This window comes from Lissotriton vulgaris, chromosome 6 (assembly GCF_964263255.1).
Source record: "Lissotriton vulgaris chromosome 6, aLisVul1.2, whole genome shotgun sequence".
NCBI lineage: Eukaryota > Metazoa > Chordata > Amphibia > Caudata > Salamandridae > Lissotriton > Lissotriton vulgaris.
Genome location: NC_141694.1, coordinates 1,521,488,934 through 1,521,510,006, shown reverse-complemented (window position 1 = coordinate 1,521,510,006; position 21,073 = coordinate 1,521,488,934).

Here is a 21,073-nt window from a genome sequence, read left to right as displayed (position 1 = left end):
TTTGGGTCATCATTAGAGATTTCAGGAATAAGTGCCAGTATAGTGCCATTAGTGCTTGCATTAATGGAGTTAGGTGGAGCAGGGAAGTGCTGCGGGAATGAGCTGTAGATTTTTTGCACTTTTTCTATAAAGTAAGTGGCAAGGTCCTCACACTGTTGCGTGGAGGTAATACAGGAGGCAGGGGTTCTACTATTTTGCAGTTCTTGCACCAATTTAAAAATGACTTTGGTGGGATTCAGGCTGGAATTGATTTCTTCAGCGTAGAAGGAGGCACGCGCAGAGCGAATAGCTTTGTGATAGAGTTTTACTTTAGACAGGTAGGACTCTTCATCCGTATTATTGTACTCCTTTCTCCAAGTTCGCTCGGCTTTTTGCATTCTTTCCGCATGGATTTCAGAGTGTCATTGTACCATGGGTTAGAGGGGGAGCAGCGCCCCTTGGTCCATTTGGCTGGAATGAGAGTGTCTAATCCTCTAGTAATCCAGTCATGGAAGGCGGCATATGTGGTGTTGATATTCATATTTGCTTCGTAGTGGAATTCTCCTAGGGTAGACTGGAGGTCGCTGGTTGAGAGTTTATGCCAAGGTCTTTTTAGGCGACGGGTTGGCTCTTCTTTGTTGGGCAGTTCCCTAACCATCATAGTGATTTTGATGAGGTAGTGATCTGTCCAACCCATAGGCTTGGGCAGGTCAGTCCTGACTTCCGGGATGTTAGTGAAGACAGGGTCTAATATATGTCCAGCTGTGTGAGTGGCAGTGTGGATTAGTGAGTTTAGTTGTAAGGCAGCAAAGTCTGCCAAGAGATTTTTAATGGTAGGGTCTAGTGTCGAGTCAAAGTGGAGATTAAGATCTCCTAGTATGGTGAAGTTTGCCGAACTCACCACTAAGGAGTTTGCCACTTCTAGGAGTGCTTTGATGAACTTGGAGGCGGATCCAGGGGGTCGATAGATGTAAAGCCCTGACAGGGTAAAGTGGGGGCCCGTAGTGATCTTAAAGCGGGCACTTTCGCAACCCCAGATATCTTCCTTAATGAAGGAGCAGGTGTATTGCTTTTTATGGATGACTGCTATACCGCCACCTCTGGCATCTCGGTTAAGAGTCTTCATTGAGAAGCCGTCTGGCAACATGAGGTTCGGAAGACTCTGCTCGGTGGCAAAATTATTGCTCTGATACGCGCCTGTACCATCGCAGATGGAGTTCGAGTGACTATCTATACGGACAGCCAATATGGGTTTGGAGTGGTTCATGATTTCGGACAGTTATGGTCACAGAGGGGATTTTTAATGTCTTCAGGATCCCCTACCTGTAATGGAGAACATGTATGGCAGTTATTGAAAGCTTTACAGAGACCTAAATGAATAGCTGTAGTCAAATGTGCAGCCCATGGGAAGGGATTAGATTTTGTCACCAAGGGTAATAACTATGCTGCTGAAGTAGCTTGTTTCTGTTTAATACATGTCTGTATTTTCAATGGAGAATATGTAGGAGAGAGCACAGAAGAGACCAAGCTCAGCATGATGTTAGCTGTGGTCAATACATGGGATGAGGTGAAGCGGCTGCAGGGTGAGGTCTCAGAGGAAGAAGCTGCATCATGGGTTAGAGCAGGCTATGAAAAAAGAGAAGATGGCATTTGGGTATCGACAGATGAAAGGGCAGTGTTACCTAACTGTTTAATGAGCTAAATGGCAAGGCATATTCACGGTGCAGTTCATCTTGGAAGAGATGCTATGGTGTGAGTGTTTAGGCAAACCTGGTTTAATCCACGATTTCATGTGTGTGCAGAAGCAGTCTGTAACAGGTGTGTTGAGTGTCAACAAATGAATGTGGGAAAAAGAACTATGGTTGCGATGAGCCACATTGGAAGATCAGGAGGTCCTTTCAATAGGATACAGTTGAATTTTATTGAGATGCTGAAATGCAGTAGGCTGAGATATGTTTTGGTGGTGTGTAACTTTTCACATTGGGTTGAGGCGTATCCAACTAGAAGATGTGACAGTCTCACAGTGCCAAAACTGCTCTTAATTGAACTGATACTGCGGTTTGGATTTCAGACCTCGGTGGAGACAGATAGAGGAACACACTTCCATAATGAAATCCTGAAATTGTTGTGTACAGCTTTGAAGACTGATCAAAGATTCTGGTCTTGAGGAACAGATAAATGGCACAATCAAGATGAGGGTGTCAAAGGTGTGTTTGTTACCTTCATTGAAATGGTCAAATGCATTGCTGTTGGTATTGATGAGTCTGCGTAGCAATCCTGATAGGAGGACGGGGCTCTCTCTCCATGAAATATTGACGGGAAGAGCTATGCCATTGCCTATGGTGCCAGCTACAGCAATGATATACATCACAGACGATTTGGTTATGGATTATTGTAGGGGATTGGCTTATTTGGTTAATTCTGTGTCTCACCAGGTTGAGGTTGCGACTGCATCCACCTCGAGAGACCTGCTGCATGATCTTAACCTTGGTGACTGGGTGCTTCTTCGAAAGCACATGAGGAAGAGCTGCCTTTATGCTTGCTGGGGAGGACCACATCAGGTGATTTTGGTCACAAGTACAGCAGTGAAGTATGCTGGATTGCCAACCTGGATCCACGCTTCACATACTCGCAGTGTCCCAGAACCTGTTGAGGATACGACGCCCCTTGTTCCGAGAAGTGCAATCGAGAGTGCAACAGAAACAGAAAGAACAGGTCAGATTGTGAGAACTCTTGATGAGGCGGAACAATCAGCTGAGAAGAAAGAATAAAACAAACAGCTTCTGAAGTGAATTCAGACTCAGAGATCGATGACATTGTAGAGGAAAACTTTGAACCAAAGCAGAGTGAACAGCCTGGTGCAAAAGGATCAGATCGCGAGGAAGAGAGGAGAGCAGATGCTGCAGCAGCAAAGTGACCAACAAAGAAAGAAAGGCTCAACATAAGGCTTGCATCTGAGAAAAATCTTGCTCCGATTCCTGAAACATCTGAATCTGATCAAAAAAATGCATCTCCTGAGGGAACATATCTGGCTGCAGATGCAGAGACCGTAAAGATCCGGGAGGTTGGGGACCGGCACAGTAAGTCACTGAGCCTTTACTCTGACAATTGCATTCAGTTAATAGTCCCTGGAGGTGATGCCTTCGGAATTCTGACTCTGACAGTTCCCGATCCACCAAGGCTGAGTGGGTTGTACTTTTTGATCCTCAACCAGGTTGCTTTCCCTACTTTTGTTCGACAGCCAACTGCAAAGGAAATTGGAGAGATTTGTGCTGAAATACTACCGCTTGTTCTTGCTATGCTTGGATCTAACATCATTAACAATGAAGATTAAACTTTGAAAGAAAATGTTATTAGCCTTAGAAAGAAGATAACCTAGCCCCAAGAGGAAGAGGATTTAAAATAGGGACTATCAATAGAAGAAGAATTGAGGATTAGGTCTGCCTACATCTCTTCAATAGGTTTAGTATCGGGGAACTAAACACTGCAATAATCAAATGGGAAAGTGAAAATAAAAAAGACATTATAAATTACCAAATTAAGCAAAATAAATAAGAACAGAGACGTTGTTGACTTCATTTATGTTTCAAATAAAAAAACAGTGGTTCAAAATGGAATCTGAAAAGTCAGGACGTAAGCAAAAATGCGTAATTGGTACCCTTATGGTTTTGGTGCTTATTTTCTTAACAGTGTTGATTGTTACATCGTTGGTTGGGTCTCACGATGCTGAGAAGAATGGGGAACAAGCGACATCCACCCCATCTACCTCAGACATAGTGGAGGGTGCATCTGCCAAAGACAGAGATATGATTCGGGAAACTAGTCGGATGTTGCACGTAGATTTATCAAGGGGGGACCTTATGCTAAATTCATATGCCTGTTTGTTGTGTGAGTATGTCGATACAATGGAAGTGAAAGATTGTTATTTGTGTATGCAACTTTGACTTATGGCATCACATGTAGCATGTTACTGAGCATGTTTTATAGTAAGGCCCATTTTGAGTACTACTTCTCAAATTATGATGTGGTGCGCTCAGAAGTTCCAGTTCTGAAGTATATGAATAGGTATGATTATTATAAGGAGGTAGAGAGGATGTCTATGTATGTTGTGCCTATTACTCTAGATACATCATATGCTCATACATACAATTTGACTTGCATGTTGACTGACATCAAAAATCGAAATCTGTAGATCAAATAGAAGATCAGCATAGACAGCCCTTATTTAGACCAGACCCAAAGCATAATGTTATTACATGGACACAGGAAGAAATAGATCATAAGGCAAGGGGATGTTCTGGTCCAATAGCGTTGGATTTTCAGCAAAGAGGAAAATTGTGCATTAGACACCCGTCCACATATTATGACAACATATTTGTGGGTGAGAGTGAACATATTTTCTTGATTGAGGAGGCAATAAGAACAGCACTATTGGATAAATTAACCATAGTTTCAAATGAGTATTTTGTGTGTGGAAGAAGTGCTTATGTGAAATTGCCCAAGAATTGCTATGGTACATGTTATATTATTGGTGGTATTTCCCAAAATCTTTCATGTAGATGATCTATGGCCCTTGGAAGGAAAAGGCGTTCAAAGAGGAAAACGTGGTGCAAGTGCTGGAGAAATTGTTGGAGATGTATTTGGAGCCATGATACCGAGTGTGGGTGAGATCTTGAATGATGTGACAATTAGAAAGCTGGCAACAATAGTGGATAAACTCTCTGTGAATATGGCCCAAATCTTATTACTTGTTGATGGGGAGATGGTTTCGATAAGGGCTATGGTTCATCAAAATCGTCTTGCTTTAGACGTCCTATTAGCAAAGACTGGAGGAGTCTGTAAATTATTGCATGTTCAACAGTGCTGCACGTACAAAATATACAAAAATATATTAGTAACATCTCAGAGATACATCAAGATTTGTGTGATTTGGCTGAAGATGGCATTTGGTAACAAATTGTCAAGGGATTTGGGAAGATTGGAAGCTGGTTTGGAAGTCTGGGTCAAGGAATAATGGGGTACATCTTGAAACCTATCATAATAGTGGTTATTTGTATCATAGTGTTGTTAAGAGCCATAAAAGCTTACAAATGCCAAAAGGCACGCCATAATGAAAACCCCTTGAAGAAACAAGAGCAGCAGTTAGAACGACTGCAGGACAGTCATTATATGCACCTTAAAGGGTTAGAACGATTTAGACAGGGACGGCAAGCTACAACTTCTGTTTAGATCGATCTCTTCAACAAGGAAATAACCTGTAATAGAGTAATATGTTGGCGTTATGACACTAGTCATAAGAGAGGGAACTGATAGAGCGCTTACAGTACTCTAAATTGTATGGGTGCGCTCATGGTTTACACGCACTCACATGTATTTTATCGTTTGCAGTGTTTTACGTTTATTAAGATGCATTTATTTATGCTATATAAGTATTGAAATCTAGTGTACACATTCAAGCAGGATTTTACATATCTTAGAGACATTTATCATTCATGTATGCATAATGTGCAGGCTGACATTATCTCCATATAAATGTAACTGTGCGTTGTTTAAGTTGCCTGCACAGTAGGACTGGATCTGCAGGTTGTTATTGGTTACGAATCCTTGGCTGCTCAAGAAATCATTAAATGAATCTTTTTGTATGTAAAGATAGTATGTTCTCATCCTACTGCAGGTGCAGGAATTCAACCTTGTTATTCTTAGTTTTAAGGAGATACCCAGAATGTATTTGAAGAAGTCTGAAAGGTGAGAAGGGAGGATGCATTCCATGCCAGGACTATCTGAAACTCAAGGTCACAGAGCAAGAGCTGAACAACACGGCTCCGGTGCAAAAGTACAGACAGAAGAGATTGAAACGTTTTTATGTGATGTAATAGGGGCGGGAAATTGTCTTTTTGTATGATGCGCAGGGACAGTGAAGGGGGACTTCAGCATTTTTTCAGACGAGAAGGAGCAACTTAGAACGAGCTCCATAGCCTTAAGCTATCTGACCCAATTGACGTGAGTACTTCTTAGGAAGTCAACACGTGCTGACACCTTTGGGGTATTATATAAGGGAAATAGGTAGGACCCTCAGTGAGAGCAGTGTAGGGAAAGATAATCTTTGTTTACTTCCTCATGAAAAAGGATTTGGACTCAGCTTCAATCCTAGGTTGCATTTTGATTTTGGAGTTCATCACATTATGCCTTCTATGCTGAATTAAATATATTCGTAGGTTCGGCTCTATATTGATTTTTATGTACCTATATTCTCGAATTTTAAGGTGTGTTTATATTCAATTATTTTTGGCCTCATAATAAAATCCATAAACTGGAATTTCGGAGTCTGTTGTCTTTTAAACATGACTGAATTATAAGTATAATTTTTAATTGTTTACTCCCCTCAACCACTTTCATCAGGCAAATAAAAGACCATATGTGCTGAATTCAGTAGGGAAGGCAAGGACCAAATTTAGTGTAATCAATAGAAAAGCATCAGAAATGAATTTGAATAACCACTGTTAAAGTAGAGTTATGGTTGCAAATTAAAACTGAAAAACCACTGATTGTAAGTTATTCTCAGAATGACAATCTATAACTTTCATAATAGCCATGCAAACCATAAGTTGCACACCAATTACACTGCGAATATTCCTACCCTTACATTGTTTGACTGGCCTGATGGACACTGCCACTGGGCCATCCTAAAAAGGCAAATCTATGGCCATTTTTTCGTCCTGTCATGGCCCACAAGCCAAAAAAACAGCCAGACAGACCGACCCTTTCACGTTGGCCCATCCGGCAGTGCCAAAGTGCCGGACAGGCCTGTCCAACACTGCATCCTTAATGTGTCAGATGTAATTACTAATAATATAAATATTTTTACAGATGACATTACAAATTACAGTACCCTTATCATTTTGAAAGAAATGATTGTGAATGTAGTATTGTTTATAGACCCTGATGAAACTTTATTTACACCATCCTAATCTCTCATAATTTCTGTCATTTTGCATTGTAGTTGTTGGACGAAATGCCTCAGATTACGTAATGATGCCATTTTACGTATTTGAGGCATGTTCAGGTAAAAATCCTATCCACGGAGCACACAAATAAGAAAAAAGAGGCGAACACAAGCAGCTGTTGTTTGCAATGTGCATCAATTTGTGCACAGAATAGTGAAGAGTGCTAAAACCAGAACTTCATGGAAAATCTTGTGTATAGTTTGGGCATTTCGCAGTTCGCCTGGGCCTGGTATTTATTTGTTTGAGTTGTGTTGTTGTCTAATTACATTTCACTTTTAGTTTTTTTTTGGTTATTATTATAAATATTGTTAAGGTATAATGATTGCATTTGGTGTTCCAGTTCCAGTTTTCAAGACTATTTTGTGAGTTATGGAAAGACGTCCTTACTATAACTCGCAAATATCATTCTTTTTTCAATTTAATTTAGAGCCATATTTTTACTTTTATCTTTTAGGTGAATATCTAACCTTGTTTTTAACCTGCGCAAATGTGTTATAACCAAAGCTACCCATATCTACTTCACTATTTTCTTTTCAATGCATGCCAGTACATGCCCCACTCTGGTGCAAGATTATAAACAGCTCCCTAAAAAGCGGAATCGTTCCAGACTGCCTCAAAGTGGGACAAGTCACCCCACTACTGAAAAAATCTGGCCTGGATATAAACGGTTTGAATAACTTCAGACCCGTCTCCAACCTTCCTCTTCTATCCAAAATACTAGAAAGATGTGTACTCCAACAATTAACTCAACACTTGGACAGTATCAACCTCCTTTACAGCCATCAGTCAGGATTTAGGAAAGGCTGCTGCACCGAAACCGCGATCCTCAACATCTTCAATAATATCCTCAAATCACTTGACTCAGAACAATGTTTCCTCCTCATTCTACTAGACCTATCGGCAGCATTCAACACAGTAGATCACAAACTTCTCATCAAAGCTCTCGAAGAAAGGGCCAGGCTAGACGAGGTGGTCCTAAAATGGTTCTCCTCATTCCTACACAATCGCTCCCAGAGAATCCAAATCAAAAGCTTTGAGTCACACCTTCACCCAGTCAATAGGGAAGTCCCCCAAGGGTCAGTGCTCTCCCCTCAAATCTTCAAAATTTACATGGAACCCCTCACCACCCTACTCAAAAAAGCTAACATTCCCTTCCACCTATATGCTGATGATACTCAAATTTACTTGAAAATCTCCTCTGTTAAAGACATTCAAAGACTCAACGACATACTGAGGGAAGTGCAACTTTGGCTGTCAAGTAACAACTTAAAACTGAATCCAGACAAAATTAAACTTCTACTCATATCGAACAAAGAAGAGAACCCACAAATGGTCGATTGGTTAAAAGCTATTGATGCTCTCAATGGGAACCTCACCCTGGCCGACTCATTTAAATCATTAGACATCACGCTAGACCCAAAACTGGACATGACCAAACACATTAGGAACTCGGCTAAGAGTGCCTTCCTCAACCTAAAGCTACTGAACAAATTAAAACCTTTCATTCCACCCAAAGATCTCAAACAAGCCACCCATTCATTGGTGCTGTCAAGATTATACTATGGAAATGCAGTCTTCTCGGGAATAGCTAAAACACATCAACTCTCAACACGCGTGCCAGAATGGTCACCGGAATAAAGACATTTTATCAAATCTCACCTGCACTCAAAGAACACAAGTGGCTACCTGTAGAAATGCGGGCAAACTTCAGAACAGCCTGCCTCACACACAAAGCCCTACATACCGGCAAACCCGAATATCTGTCTGCCAAACTCAAAAAAGCAGGTCAGACCAGGAACCTCAGAAGCTCTAACACCCTACTACTCATCCCGCTGAAATCACAAAAACAAAAAACCGCGGCAAGGTCCTTTGCCAGAAATGCTCCCAAGATATGGAACTCCATTCCCCCCACATCAGAGCTATTCCTTTCTTCTCTAAATTCAAAAGTCAGCTAAAAATCCTATTCCTCGATCAATCCGATCCCTAGCGAACTGATAAGAGCAGTCAGAGTGCTGAAGTAGACACCTCACTCCTCTCCATCGCTGTGTCAACAAGACCCCGAAATGGAACTCTTCATCATTGACATTATTAATATTCTTATTCAGAATTTTCCGCTTTATTGTATTATGTTTTACTCTGTTTTGTTCTGCTCTGTAACTAATGTAAAGCGCTCCGATACCCTCCGGTTAGGTCAGCGCTATATAAAACGTCTAAAATAAAATAAATAAAATAAAATGTATAAATACGAGTATATAGGCCTTCCCATTGCATTTTTCTGAGTATTTTCAAAATGTGCATTTTGCAGAATAGAGGTCTTGATGGAGCAAGGTTGCGCACGTAAAGCGACTTGCTTGTACTCAACCCTCTCTAATAACTCATAATGTACTAAATAAAAATCTTTGTACTAATAATTGCATTACACAACATATTAGGAATCAAGGAGAAGCTCGCGTATGTGTTTTTACCAACAGTAATCCATTTGCGCTAAAATGGCCGCTGCTACACAGGATTTCTTACTGCGCATGCGTCTGTCACACTCACGTTACATAACATATTACTCTGCTTGGAGGCAAAACTTTTGCTTCTTCGCACTAGAACTAAGAAGGCTGCTCTGTGTCCTAACGTGCAAGAAGCTTGCATCGCTGCTTTTGCTAAGCTGTTCGTTCTGCCTAATACTTAATGCTATAGGTAAAATTAAGTAATGGGAATAGAGTAGAGATAAGTGGTATACAGAACATTCATTTATTCTTTGTTTTAAAAAGGTTTCTTTTTCTACTTACTATTAGCTCATGTTTGGGCCTGAGATGTAACCGTGACTCCATTTTGAAAATCCACCCTGCACATGCGCACCAGTTTGCAGAAACGCTTTCATCATGGCATTGAATGAATGCCACGGACAGCCTCGGCTGGGATGCGCCTGGGAAGATGACCTGCTGAACTTCCGGAGAACAATATTGTTAAAATGTTATATTAATGTATTTACTATTAGGACATTCATTGTCGGGTAAAATAAAAGTGCATGGGAAAATAAAATGATGGGTGGGAACGCCAATTTGAATAACATAAGGGAAAAAGTTTCATTTGGTAGGGTGTGATGACCTCTCTTCTTCTTTTGTCCAATCAAAATTGGGGATCCTTACACTTGCAACATTGGGAGGTGGTACACTGCCCTGGAAAATATCATAACTAGAGTAGGCTTAGTTAGCTAATTTGTCCGACTTGTCCGAATAGCTGACCTGTCACTGACCCAACGCACTCAATAGGTGATCAAGAGCAGTAGTGCTGTCAGAAGATTCGATAACCCAATCGGGGTTCAGGAGCTAGGGTGCTGGCGGAGCACTCTGACGGAAGATTCGATAACCCAAACGGGGTTCGGCTGTTAGCTGCAGAGAGCGTTGTAGCGCTGGCGTAGCGACTTTAACTGTGGGTGCCGGTCTTAGCCTGTTGTGGTCCTGTCCTGATTCAATTTGGCTGCATCTGTCCTGATTTCTGGTCGGCACCTGTTGTTTTGCTTGCACTTGCACTTTTGGAGTTCTATCCTTTAACTGACCCGTGGCCAGGGTTGGTCTTTACACCATTCTAGGTCAATATTCTATATGGGTATGTCTTGTACTGTTTTCCTTCTCTCTTCCCACCCTAATGTCAAATGCGTAAATACTGCCTTATAAAATCTCTGCATATTTTCATTCTAATTGTTATTTTCCTAATCGAAAGATTCCTGGTGTCAAATGTTCGGATTATGACATTTAAAGAATTTTAGATAAATAATGTAAACGTTTCCCGAGTCTGTGGTTATTATATGAGTGCAAATGTTATTTTTCGACCTTTTTTCTTGCTAATTCCCTGATCCCTTAGGACTTTTAGGTACCGGTGACAAGGATTGGTAAGTCAATGGTATAGGTCCTAAAAACGTAATATATAACTCACTGATTACCTGGTTAAAACTCAACATATGTTGTTTACGGGCCCAGGTGGGTATGGTAAACTGAGACGGGTGAACTGCGCGCTCTATCAGTATTTTCTTTGGTAGCAGAGGTAAGGTTAGGGTTTAGTTTAGATAGGTAGTTAGTTTGTAATGTACTGATTATTGATCGATCAGAATTTGATTTTACATTGATTCTATATTGATGCTGTATTGATTTTATGTATTAACGACTTGTTTGCACCTGTTTTATGTTTTATCTGGAACACCCGGGGGCAGAATAGCGGGTGGTAAATGGAAGCCACACTGCAGTGAGGTCACTTGCCTGTAGGAAGTAAGTGCATGGTTAGGTAGAACCGGAAGCACTGTTTTAGGGAATTTTCTGTATATGTGTGAATAATTGATAGCAAAGAGGTCGCTGGCAAAACTTTGGTGCGATATCACTTAGAAGGGGTCACACTGAAGGAGTAGCAGGTTCTTCTGAGCTTTGCTTGACAGCAAAATGGTTCGCTGGTGAAACTTTGGCCTTAAATACACCTAGAAAGGGTAAGTCCAAGGGAGAAACAAGTTCCCTAATGCTTACATGAAGGGATCTACTCGTAGTGTGTGAAGAGTAAGCGGAAGGGATTTACTCGCAGTGAGAGAAATGATCTTTCCTTTGAATTAGTCACTCAGGCACAGTGGCAAATGTTTTTACGATGTTGAATAATAAAATCTGCATTTAAAAACGGAAGAAATTAAGTTTTCGTATTACCTTGCAAAGGAGGGAGTCAATCGTGGAGCTGCACTGACGTCACTCAGAGCTGCGCTGGTATTGGTTGAGACAGCGGGTGTGTAGCTGAGGTAGTAATTGTAAAGGAGGGGTGAGTGCAGGAGCATGAGAACTAGTCTCACAAGAAAAACTGTGCAACTATTGGTTGGATTTATTTGAATTCAAAATTTTAATTGGTCACTGAAAAATAAAAGACGCACTGGTATTGGAAGTATTTTGTAAACAAATTGAAAGTCATCCTAAAGGTTTTGGTTTAAAATATATGTGGCATATAGGTCCGATTGTAGGAGGTAGACCCGATAGAAAATATCTAGGGTTTGCGCAAGAGCAGTACATAAGAGGAAGACCTTATATCATGTACGGAGAAAAGAGAAAAATGTCATTCATTAAAAGAATTAAGAATTTTTGTAAGAAAGATAAAGCAATTGAAACAAGAGAAGGGATTATTACTCCACCACCAAATACGCCCGCATCATACATGATGGTTGAAAGGGGCTATCACAATTGTTTGTGGTTAGAAAATTGGATGGAGTACACTAAAGATGATGGTGTTTTAGCATTTCCAGAAAATTGTAATTTTAATTGCAGAGTTTTGTACAATTTGAGAGCTCATATGAATAAGTTAGATCCCAGACCTAGATTAACACAATATGTGCATTGGAGGAATGGAAGACTGAGGCTTTTGAGCGAGACAGACCCAGAAGTAACAGGAATTGGAGTAAGTTGTATCCCCGATTTCCAAAAGAGACAAGAGACAAACAAATGAAACAATGGAGACAGTCCATGTTAGTGGAAGGATTGTGGGCCCGATGTAGGTAAACGCGATTTTCCGATTTCAAAATACCGAGGCGGGCCGAATCGGTATTCTGAAATCGGAAAACGAGATGTAGGAAAAAAAAAACGAATGAATACCGAATCGGTCGGCATCGGTAATGAGATTCGGTACGTTCCGATTCTGCTCGGTCCGAATCGGAAAGTACCGAATCGGCCAACAACGAATCGGAAATCACCGAATCGGCTACCACCGATTCGGATATTCCCGAATCGGCGAATACCGATTCGGTAAAAGCCGATTCGGTAAAATCCGATTCGGCAATCATAGATTCGTAGCCATGAAAACAGACCCATGGCGAAAAAGCCCATAGGAATGCATTGAATGAACCGATTCGGCTTTTACCGATTCGGATAATACCAAATCGGATTTTACCGAATCGGAAATTACCGAATCGGTAAAAGCCGATTCGGCAATAGGCGATTCAGCCAATGAGGTGGCTCCCCCTCCCCCACCCAAACAGGGAGTGGCAACCCTGGCAGGTGCAGCTAATTAAGAAGTTTCTGGAAAGCCTGCCTGAGCCCAACACACACAGTTAGCAGCAGTGGGAGAAGGAGGTTGCAAACTGAACAGGAGAAAATGGCAGATCAGTCAGGAAGCCAGACGTCCTCCCAGAAGAGGAAGCCCAAGTTCACCACCACCGAACTTCAGGTGCTGGTTGAGGAGGTGGTGAGGGTGCACCGCCAGCTGTTTGGCAAGCTGTCCCTCAACGTGCCAGACAGCACCAAGAGGAGAATCTGGGCCGACATCGCCCAGAAGGTGAATGCTGCGGGTGTCACCCCCAGGTCCATAGAGGAACTGAAAAAAAGGTTTTACGACATCCGCAGCCTCACGAAGAGGAAGCTGGCTGACATTCAAAGGCAGGCTGGACTCACTGGAGGAGGCAACAACCCGGCGCCACCCCTCACCGAGCTGGAGGAAATTGTCTCCAGCACCATCGAGAGGGAGAGTATCGTAGGAATCGGGACCCTGGACAGCTCTGCGAGAGCCACAGCTACAGGTAAGAAGCATGCGCATCATGACACACCCTACCAGACACCTCCCCATTAGACACAATGCATAGGCAAACACCAGCACTGTACTGTCACCAACATACAAGAGACAAGCATCATGGTACATGTAGTCAGCAGAAGTTAGCCAAATATGTCAGTGCAGAATCACAAGACAGGAAACAGTGTGACACGGTGTAAGGAGATGCAAGGACATGTGGAATGCCATAATTGTACTGACTGTAATACATCGGCACTCAGTTTACAAATGCTTCTTTGTACCTAGGGGCCCCATCAGGCGGAACAACTGCGACAGCAGAGGGAGCAGCAACGTCCAACACTGCAGTCGCAGGGCCGAGCACCAGCCAGGCTGGCCAGGAGGAGGAGGAGGAGGATGAGGAAGGAGACACCCCAGGGCTAGGAATGGAGGGAGTCCTGGTCATTGACTTCCAAGCAGTGCACTCCCCAGTACTGCCCAGCACACCCCCCTTGCAATTCTCACCAGAAAACTCCCCTACAAGGCAGACCATTCCGCCTACACCAGCTCCTGCCACAACCGTGGCCTTGCCACCTGTCCAACCTGTCCTGGGAGCAGGGGCTCCGGGACCGGCCAGCACCACACCCCCACCAGTGGCACCCCAGCCCACTCAGCAGGCCGGAAGCAGCAGTGCCCGACGCCGTGCCACCACCACCACTGCTGCACCAGCACGGGAGGGCAGTGTGTTCCTGGGCCTGGAGGGACAGATGGTTAAAATCCAGCGCCAACAGGCCAGATCCACCATGGCCTGCCAACGCCAGCTCCTGCAGCACAACATGCAGATGGGGGAGTTGGTGAAGGGTTTCCAGGCTGTTGTGGACAGCAACAAGGAGGTGGCAGCAGGGTTAGGCAGGCTGACCACTGCCATCACCCACTCATCTGCCAGACAGGAGGAGCATGAGGTTGCACGCAGGAGGGATGCCCGGGTGCTGAACCGGGCCATGGCCCGCCTTGCAGCGGCGACCGCACAACTGTGCCATCGCAGCTCCAACCAAGAATCTGTGCTCAGTCAGCATACGGCTGAGCTCACTAGGGGGATGGCCAGGATCACCACGGCCATGGAGGCCATGATAATATCAAACACCGCCTCCAATCCTGCCCTGGACCTGGGTGATGCTGGAGACAGCAGCAGCCGCAGCAGCCCGGCCAGCGCTGCATCTGAACCACGGAGGAGCACCAGGCGATCCGCTGATGCTGCTGGGCATTCGGAGGGGGCCGAGGGACACCCCAGTGGGTCTGGCAAGCGGGCAAAAAAATAGCCTGGCAAGGGGGGATGAGCAAACCAGAACCCTGGACTTTATTTGATTTTACATACTCCATTTTTTGATGCACATCAGTGCTGTAACTGTGGTGCATCACTATTAAAATTTGATTTTTTGCAAGCAACATTTAGCTGTCTTTGCATCTGTACTCAGTCAGAAATAGTTCTCAGTGATCTCCTCACGTCTGTATCTGCCATCACTTGGCGTACACACCCCAGCTGGCTGTGTCAGTGGCACAGCTTCGTCGTCGTCATAGTCCTCGTAGTCAGACAACTCCACCTCAGTGCCCTTCTTGACCGCAAGGTTGTGTAACATTGCACATACAGCTATGATCTTGCAGCAGGTGATGGGGGTATACTGCCTTGCACCTCCACTCTTGTGCAGGCATCTGAATCTACTTTTCCAGATGCCAAAGGTCCGTTCGACAACATTCCTTGTGCGTATGTGGGCCCGGTTATACCTCCTTTGGCTGGGTGTGGAGGGGTTGAGGTAGGGGGTGAGTATGAATGAGCGGAGGGCATATGCACTGTCGCCTGGAAGAGAAAGGGGTCACATTAGACACATGCATACATGTATTCCACCTACCTACTATGTGTTATGGGGGTCTGATGATGTGTCTCACCTAGGAGGTATCCTTCTCCAAATTCGCCAGCCATCAGCCGTGCATATATGCCGCTCTGTTGGAATATATAGGAGTCATGGGTACTCCCTGGAAATTTTGCTACCAGGTCTGTGATGGTGCACTTGGCATTGCAGATCACCTGCACGTTGATGGTGTGTGTAGATTTCCGATTGCGGTATATGTATTCGGTGTCCGCTGGTGGGCAAATCGGAATGTGTGTGCCATCTATGCAACCGATGATTTGGGGAAATTGTGCCATCTGGTAGAAGTCAGCTTTAGTTTGTAGCAGTTCTGCGTGGGTTGCAGGGAAAGAGATGTATTGGTCCATCCTGTCTATCATGGCGTCAAGGAATATGTGGAAGAACCTTGACAGGCTGCTCTGGCTCACCCCTCCTGCTGCTGCTACTCCACTTTGATAGCTGCCAGACGCAAGCAGGTGTAGGCTGCATAGCACCTGGACGTGCGCTGGGATGGCGTGTGCCCTTGGGGTGTGGTGGTCCAAGAATGGCTTAAGGTCCCTGATGAGCTCGAGTATGGTGTCAGAGTCCAGCCTGTATCTCTGTAGGATCTCAGCCTCAGTGAGCATGAACAGGGTTACCCTCTGTCTGTAGACCTGTTCATTTCTTAGCCATTCCCTCTGTCCTTCCTGCTGTAGCCGTAGCCGCCTCGCAATGACATAGAAAGCTGCCATCCTGCAAGTTGCAATGCATTTTGGGACTGTTTATATGGGTTGGAGTTGGTTACCACCTGATTGCAATCCATGGTAAATACCGAGTGAATTCTACCGATTTTGAGCCGATTTCAGTGTTTCTGTGCCTCCCTACATCTCCCCAACTGTCGGAATCAGGGAATTTCCCGATCGGAGAATCATACGAATCGGCATGTTTTCCGATTCGGATCATGTCCGATTCGGTATTTGTACCGAATCGGTAATTGGACCGAATCGGTGAATTTCCGAATCGGTGTCACTTACGAATCGGTAATTGGACCGAATCGGTGATTTTCCGATTCGGTGTCACTTACGAATCGGTAATTGGACCGAATCGGTGATTTTCCGATTCGGTGTCACTAACGAATCGGTAATTGGACCGAATCGGTGATTTCCCGATTCGGTGTCACTAACGAATCGGTAATTGGACCGATTCGGTCTTTGCATCCGATTCGGTGTTTTTCCGATTCGTTACATATCCGATTTTCGGTATGTACGTATCGGATTCTTTCCCATTCGGTACTCATTCCGATTCGGTTTTCTATCCGATTCTTTCTGTTTTTGGTTCCCTACATCTCGATGGCTGTTTACCGATCGGTAAGGGCCAAAAATCGGTATTTTCGGCCGTTACCGATCGGTAACGCCCTACCTACATCGGGCCCTGTATCCTGTATTTACTTTAGAAGATCCTACAGGAAGTAAAAGGAGAAAACAAAACATTTAATGACTAGTGGTGAATCGGATGATGATTATTTGGTGGATTTATTAATGAAAAATCCACCACCTTATAATGAGGAGCCAAGCACAGTTAATCCAAGTGCTCCGTTCCTGAAACCACCTCTGATTCTACAAGTGGTACATGAGACTTTAATAGAAAAGGTACTTCAGGAAAGAGAATGAGAAGCATTAGATAAAGTGAATTAATTCAGAAAGTTAACCAATTGAATACGAGTCCTAAGGCCCAGACAATTCCGGTAACTATTGGACCAGTTGTTCCTGTTTATGGAGATAAACAGCCTAGTCCTGAAAATACCATACTAACTACACCTGTAGTACAGCCTAGAAAAGAACCCTTAATAATTGATGATCAAGCAAGTGAATGTGAGTCAGTGATTTCCCTGATGGATTTACCTATAAGAGATCCAATGAGTGATTCAGTCAGGAAAACCACTCCTATAAGTTCTAGAGAGGTACAGATGGAGACATCCTCAGGTACGAGAAGTGCCACAGTAGTAACCCCAGAAGAAATACAGAGATGGTCACGAGAAATAGAGAAACCAAAGTCACAGCCAAAGGTATTGGATATATTCAAATTAAGAGTCGAATTAGAGGAAATGATTGCCGAAAATGTGGGATTAGACAGGTTAAATACATTGAGTGAGGACGAATTGTTGTTCATATGCAAAATCATTACTAGAAATACAAGAGTGTTTCATGAAAAATTAATGGATATGGCTGCTAAAATGGGAATTGACCAGGGCCTGACTGGGAATGAAAACCGGCCCTGGCAAAGTGCTCGCCGGCTGCCTGGGGGTGCGACCGAGCTCTTTGCTGGGACCGGTTTTCGGCCGATTTTGTTAGAAGTTCGATTTTGCAGCTATGCAGCAAAAATGGTCCTGTAACAAAAACGGCCCCCAGGGGCCCAAAACTGGCCCCCACCATTGCGGCGCATCGGGGGATTGCCCGGTGCCCGCAACAGCCAGTCTGGGCCTGGAATTGACATTGGCAAATCTAAAGTGTTACAGAAACCATATTGATCTGAATTTTCTGACAAAGATTTGGAAATATGAATGTGTCAGGTAGAAAAGTACAAATTAAGGAGCTTATGACATTTTCACAAAAATGGGGTGACATAGAAAAATGGAAAACTAGATGGGCAAAGAAAAAGGAAGAGGCTCGAACAAAACAGACTACATTCGAATATGTATTAAAAGAATCAGAAAAGGTGGAAAGGTTGTGTCCCATGAGAGAATTGCCAGGTGGAGGTTATGTAGATATCCCATGGTCCTGACAGGATATTTTGTCATTTACAAATGATTTCCCAAAACTTTGAGAGAAACCTGTAGAATGGTACAGACAAGTCGAGAGATTTGTGAAGGTTTCAAAATGTCTTTTAAAAGATTTAGATGGGTTATTTGTCATTGTCATTCCTGTAGATTTGTGGACAGAATGTAAGATTGCTTTTAATTGGCCTAGTGATGAGTACCCTAGAGACCCAAAGACGGGAGCACCTTCTGATGAGGTGATGAAGTAATACAACCAAGTCATACTGTACCTAAAAGGGAAAGCACCTGCGAAAAAAACCTGATTGGACTACAATAGATAGAACCACCCAGAATGAAGATGAATCCGTACATGCATATTATGAACGCTTGTTACAAGTATTTAAACAATAAAGTGGCCTAGATAATATTGATATGAAAGACATGACGCATTTCATCTATCGGTTTGTGTCAGGATTCAGACCAGAAATTTCACAACAGATTAAAGATCATAAAATTTGCTGGCAGGCCAAGCCGATTGATGAAATTCTTAAATATGCAAAGTATTGTGAAGACAAACTTGACAATAAACGAAAAGAATTAAAAGAAAAAGTTATGTGGGCACAAGTAAAGTTAGCAGAGCAACAGGAACTTCAATTAAGCCAAACGAACAATAACCAGACTGAAGATGATGGTAATCGGGGTAAGCCAAGGGGAAAATTCAATAGAGGGAAGCCAAAAAGAAGTTCCCTTGTCACAGGTGTGGAAAATTGGGGCACTGGAAGAACGAGTGTAAGGCTGTACAAAATAACTCTGTCCAAACTAATGATTTTAATCCACAGACGCAGAATGAGGTGCCACGGAAGCAACAGCAGCAAGTAATACAAAACCAGTTACCCCTTGCACCTATGCCAAATTTTAGGAGCAAAGCACACGAAAGTGTGGATACCACAAATTGGGAGGGAAGTGGTAATAGAGATGCAGTGACATCACAGTTTCTGTTGAGTGATACATTTTTCGAGGAGGAGACATACTGGCAGTGCCTGAGAGGAGAGGACGAGGAGTGCGTACTTGATGCCTCCTTGCCGGTAGATCAGTCAGGTCCATATATTGAAGGAAAGGTTGAGGGAAATGATGTCACCTTTCTATTGGACACTGGTGCTACCCATTCTACTGTGAGAACAGCAGGCGTTCCAAACCTACCCCTCTCGAGAGAAGCGATCCAAGTAGTGGGCGTTTCTAATAAACAAATTAGTACCCCAGTCACAGAACCAATGGAAGTTAGAATAGGTCATTTTAAAGAAATGCACAAATATGTTGTTTGCGATTCTAGCCCAATAAACCTGTTAGGCAGAGACTTGTTGTGCAAAATGAATTGCACCATCTTTTGTACCCCAAATGGTGTTGAAATTCAAACCCCAGATGAAGACAGAATCAATAAATTAATGTTAGCAAAACAAGAAACGGAGAATAAAAAGTTAACTGTAGAAGACCTACCAGAAGAATTACAGCATACTGTGAATCCTAATGTGTGGTATTTTACAGCAAAGGATGTTGGATGAATGGCAAATGTTGATCCAATAAAAGTGACAATAAAAGAAGGTGCAGTTTACCCAAATATTCAACAGTACAAAATGAGCCCAGAAATAAAAGCAGGTGTTGCAGCAGAAATAAAGCGCCTGGTTGAAAAAGATATTTTACAAGAGATAATGAGCAGTCCATGTAATTCGCCCATAATTGGCATAAAGAAACTGAGCGGAAAGTACAGGGTCGTACAGGACCTCCGCAAAATTAATAAGATTGTTTTCCCATGCTGTCCAGTTGTGCCAAATCCTGCAGTAATTCTGTATCAGATACCGTGGGAAGCTGGATGGTTCACCGTAATAGATTTATGTCAAGCATTTTTCTTGATTCCATTACACCCGGATAGCAAATTTATTTTTTCTTTTGAATTTGACAGTCATGTGTACGTCTGGAACCGCATTCCTCAGGGGTATGCAGAGAGTCCATTGATCTTTAATCAGATATTGAAAAAGTACCTTGAATCTCCGGTACTACCCGGACAGTCAGTCCTGGTCCAGTATATAGACGACCTATTGGTGGCGTCTAAAATTCGAAATGACTGTGTTTTTGATACCATTGCTTTACTGAATCATTTAAGTGAAGGAGGACATAGAGTGTCACCTGAAAAGCTACAATTCTGCACCACATCAGTGAAATATCAGGGGCACCAGATAGAAAGAGGTGTTAGAAGGGTTACCTCAGAAATGATCAGAATAATCAAAAACATGAATCTACCTCAGACTCAAAAAGAGATCAGAATGTTTCTTGGAGTTGTAGGTTACTGCAGGCAGTGGATTGTGGGATTTGCAGTCCTAGCAAATCCATTGATACAAATAACAAAGAAGAGAGCAAAGGACCCAGTAGAGTGGGATGACGAAAGCATGACTGCTTTCTTGAAATTACGAGAATGTCTGTGTACGGCTCCAGCATTAGGGATGCCTGACTATTCAAAAGATGTTGTACTATTCTGTGATACACAAGATAATTGTGCACTTTCAGTTCTGACCCAAACTCATGGTCTAATGAGACGTCCTGTGCCATATTTTTCTTCCACACTGGATCCAGTGACATCTGCATTGCCAGGGTGCCTGGAAGCAGTAGCTTCAACCTGCATGAGGCTTGAGCAAAGTGAGCCCATTATTATGGGACATCCAGTGACAGGGTATGTTCCGAATGCAGTTGTGATTTTGTTAACTAGGACCAAGACTCAGTACCTAACTCCTAGTCGGCTGACTAAGTATGTGCAAATAATTATGGGTGCAGGAAACGCCACCATTGCCAGGTGTAATATTCTGAACCCAGCAACATTGCTACCTGATTCACACTTTGCAGAAGTGAAGGGAGAAGTCGAACATGATTTTATTGACCTGACAGAAAACAGTACTAAACCACGACTGGAC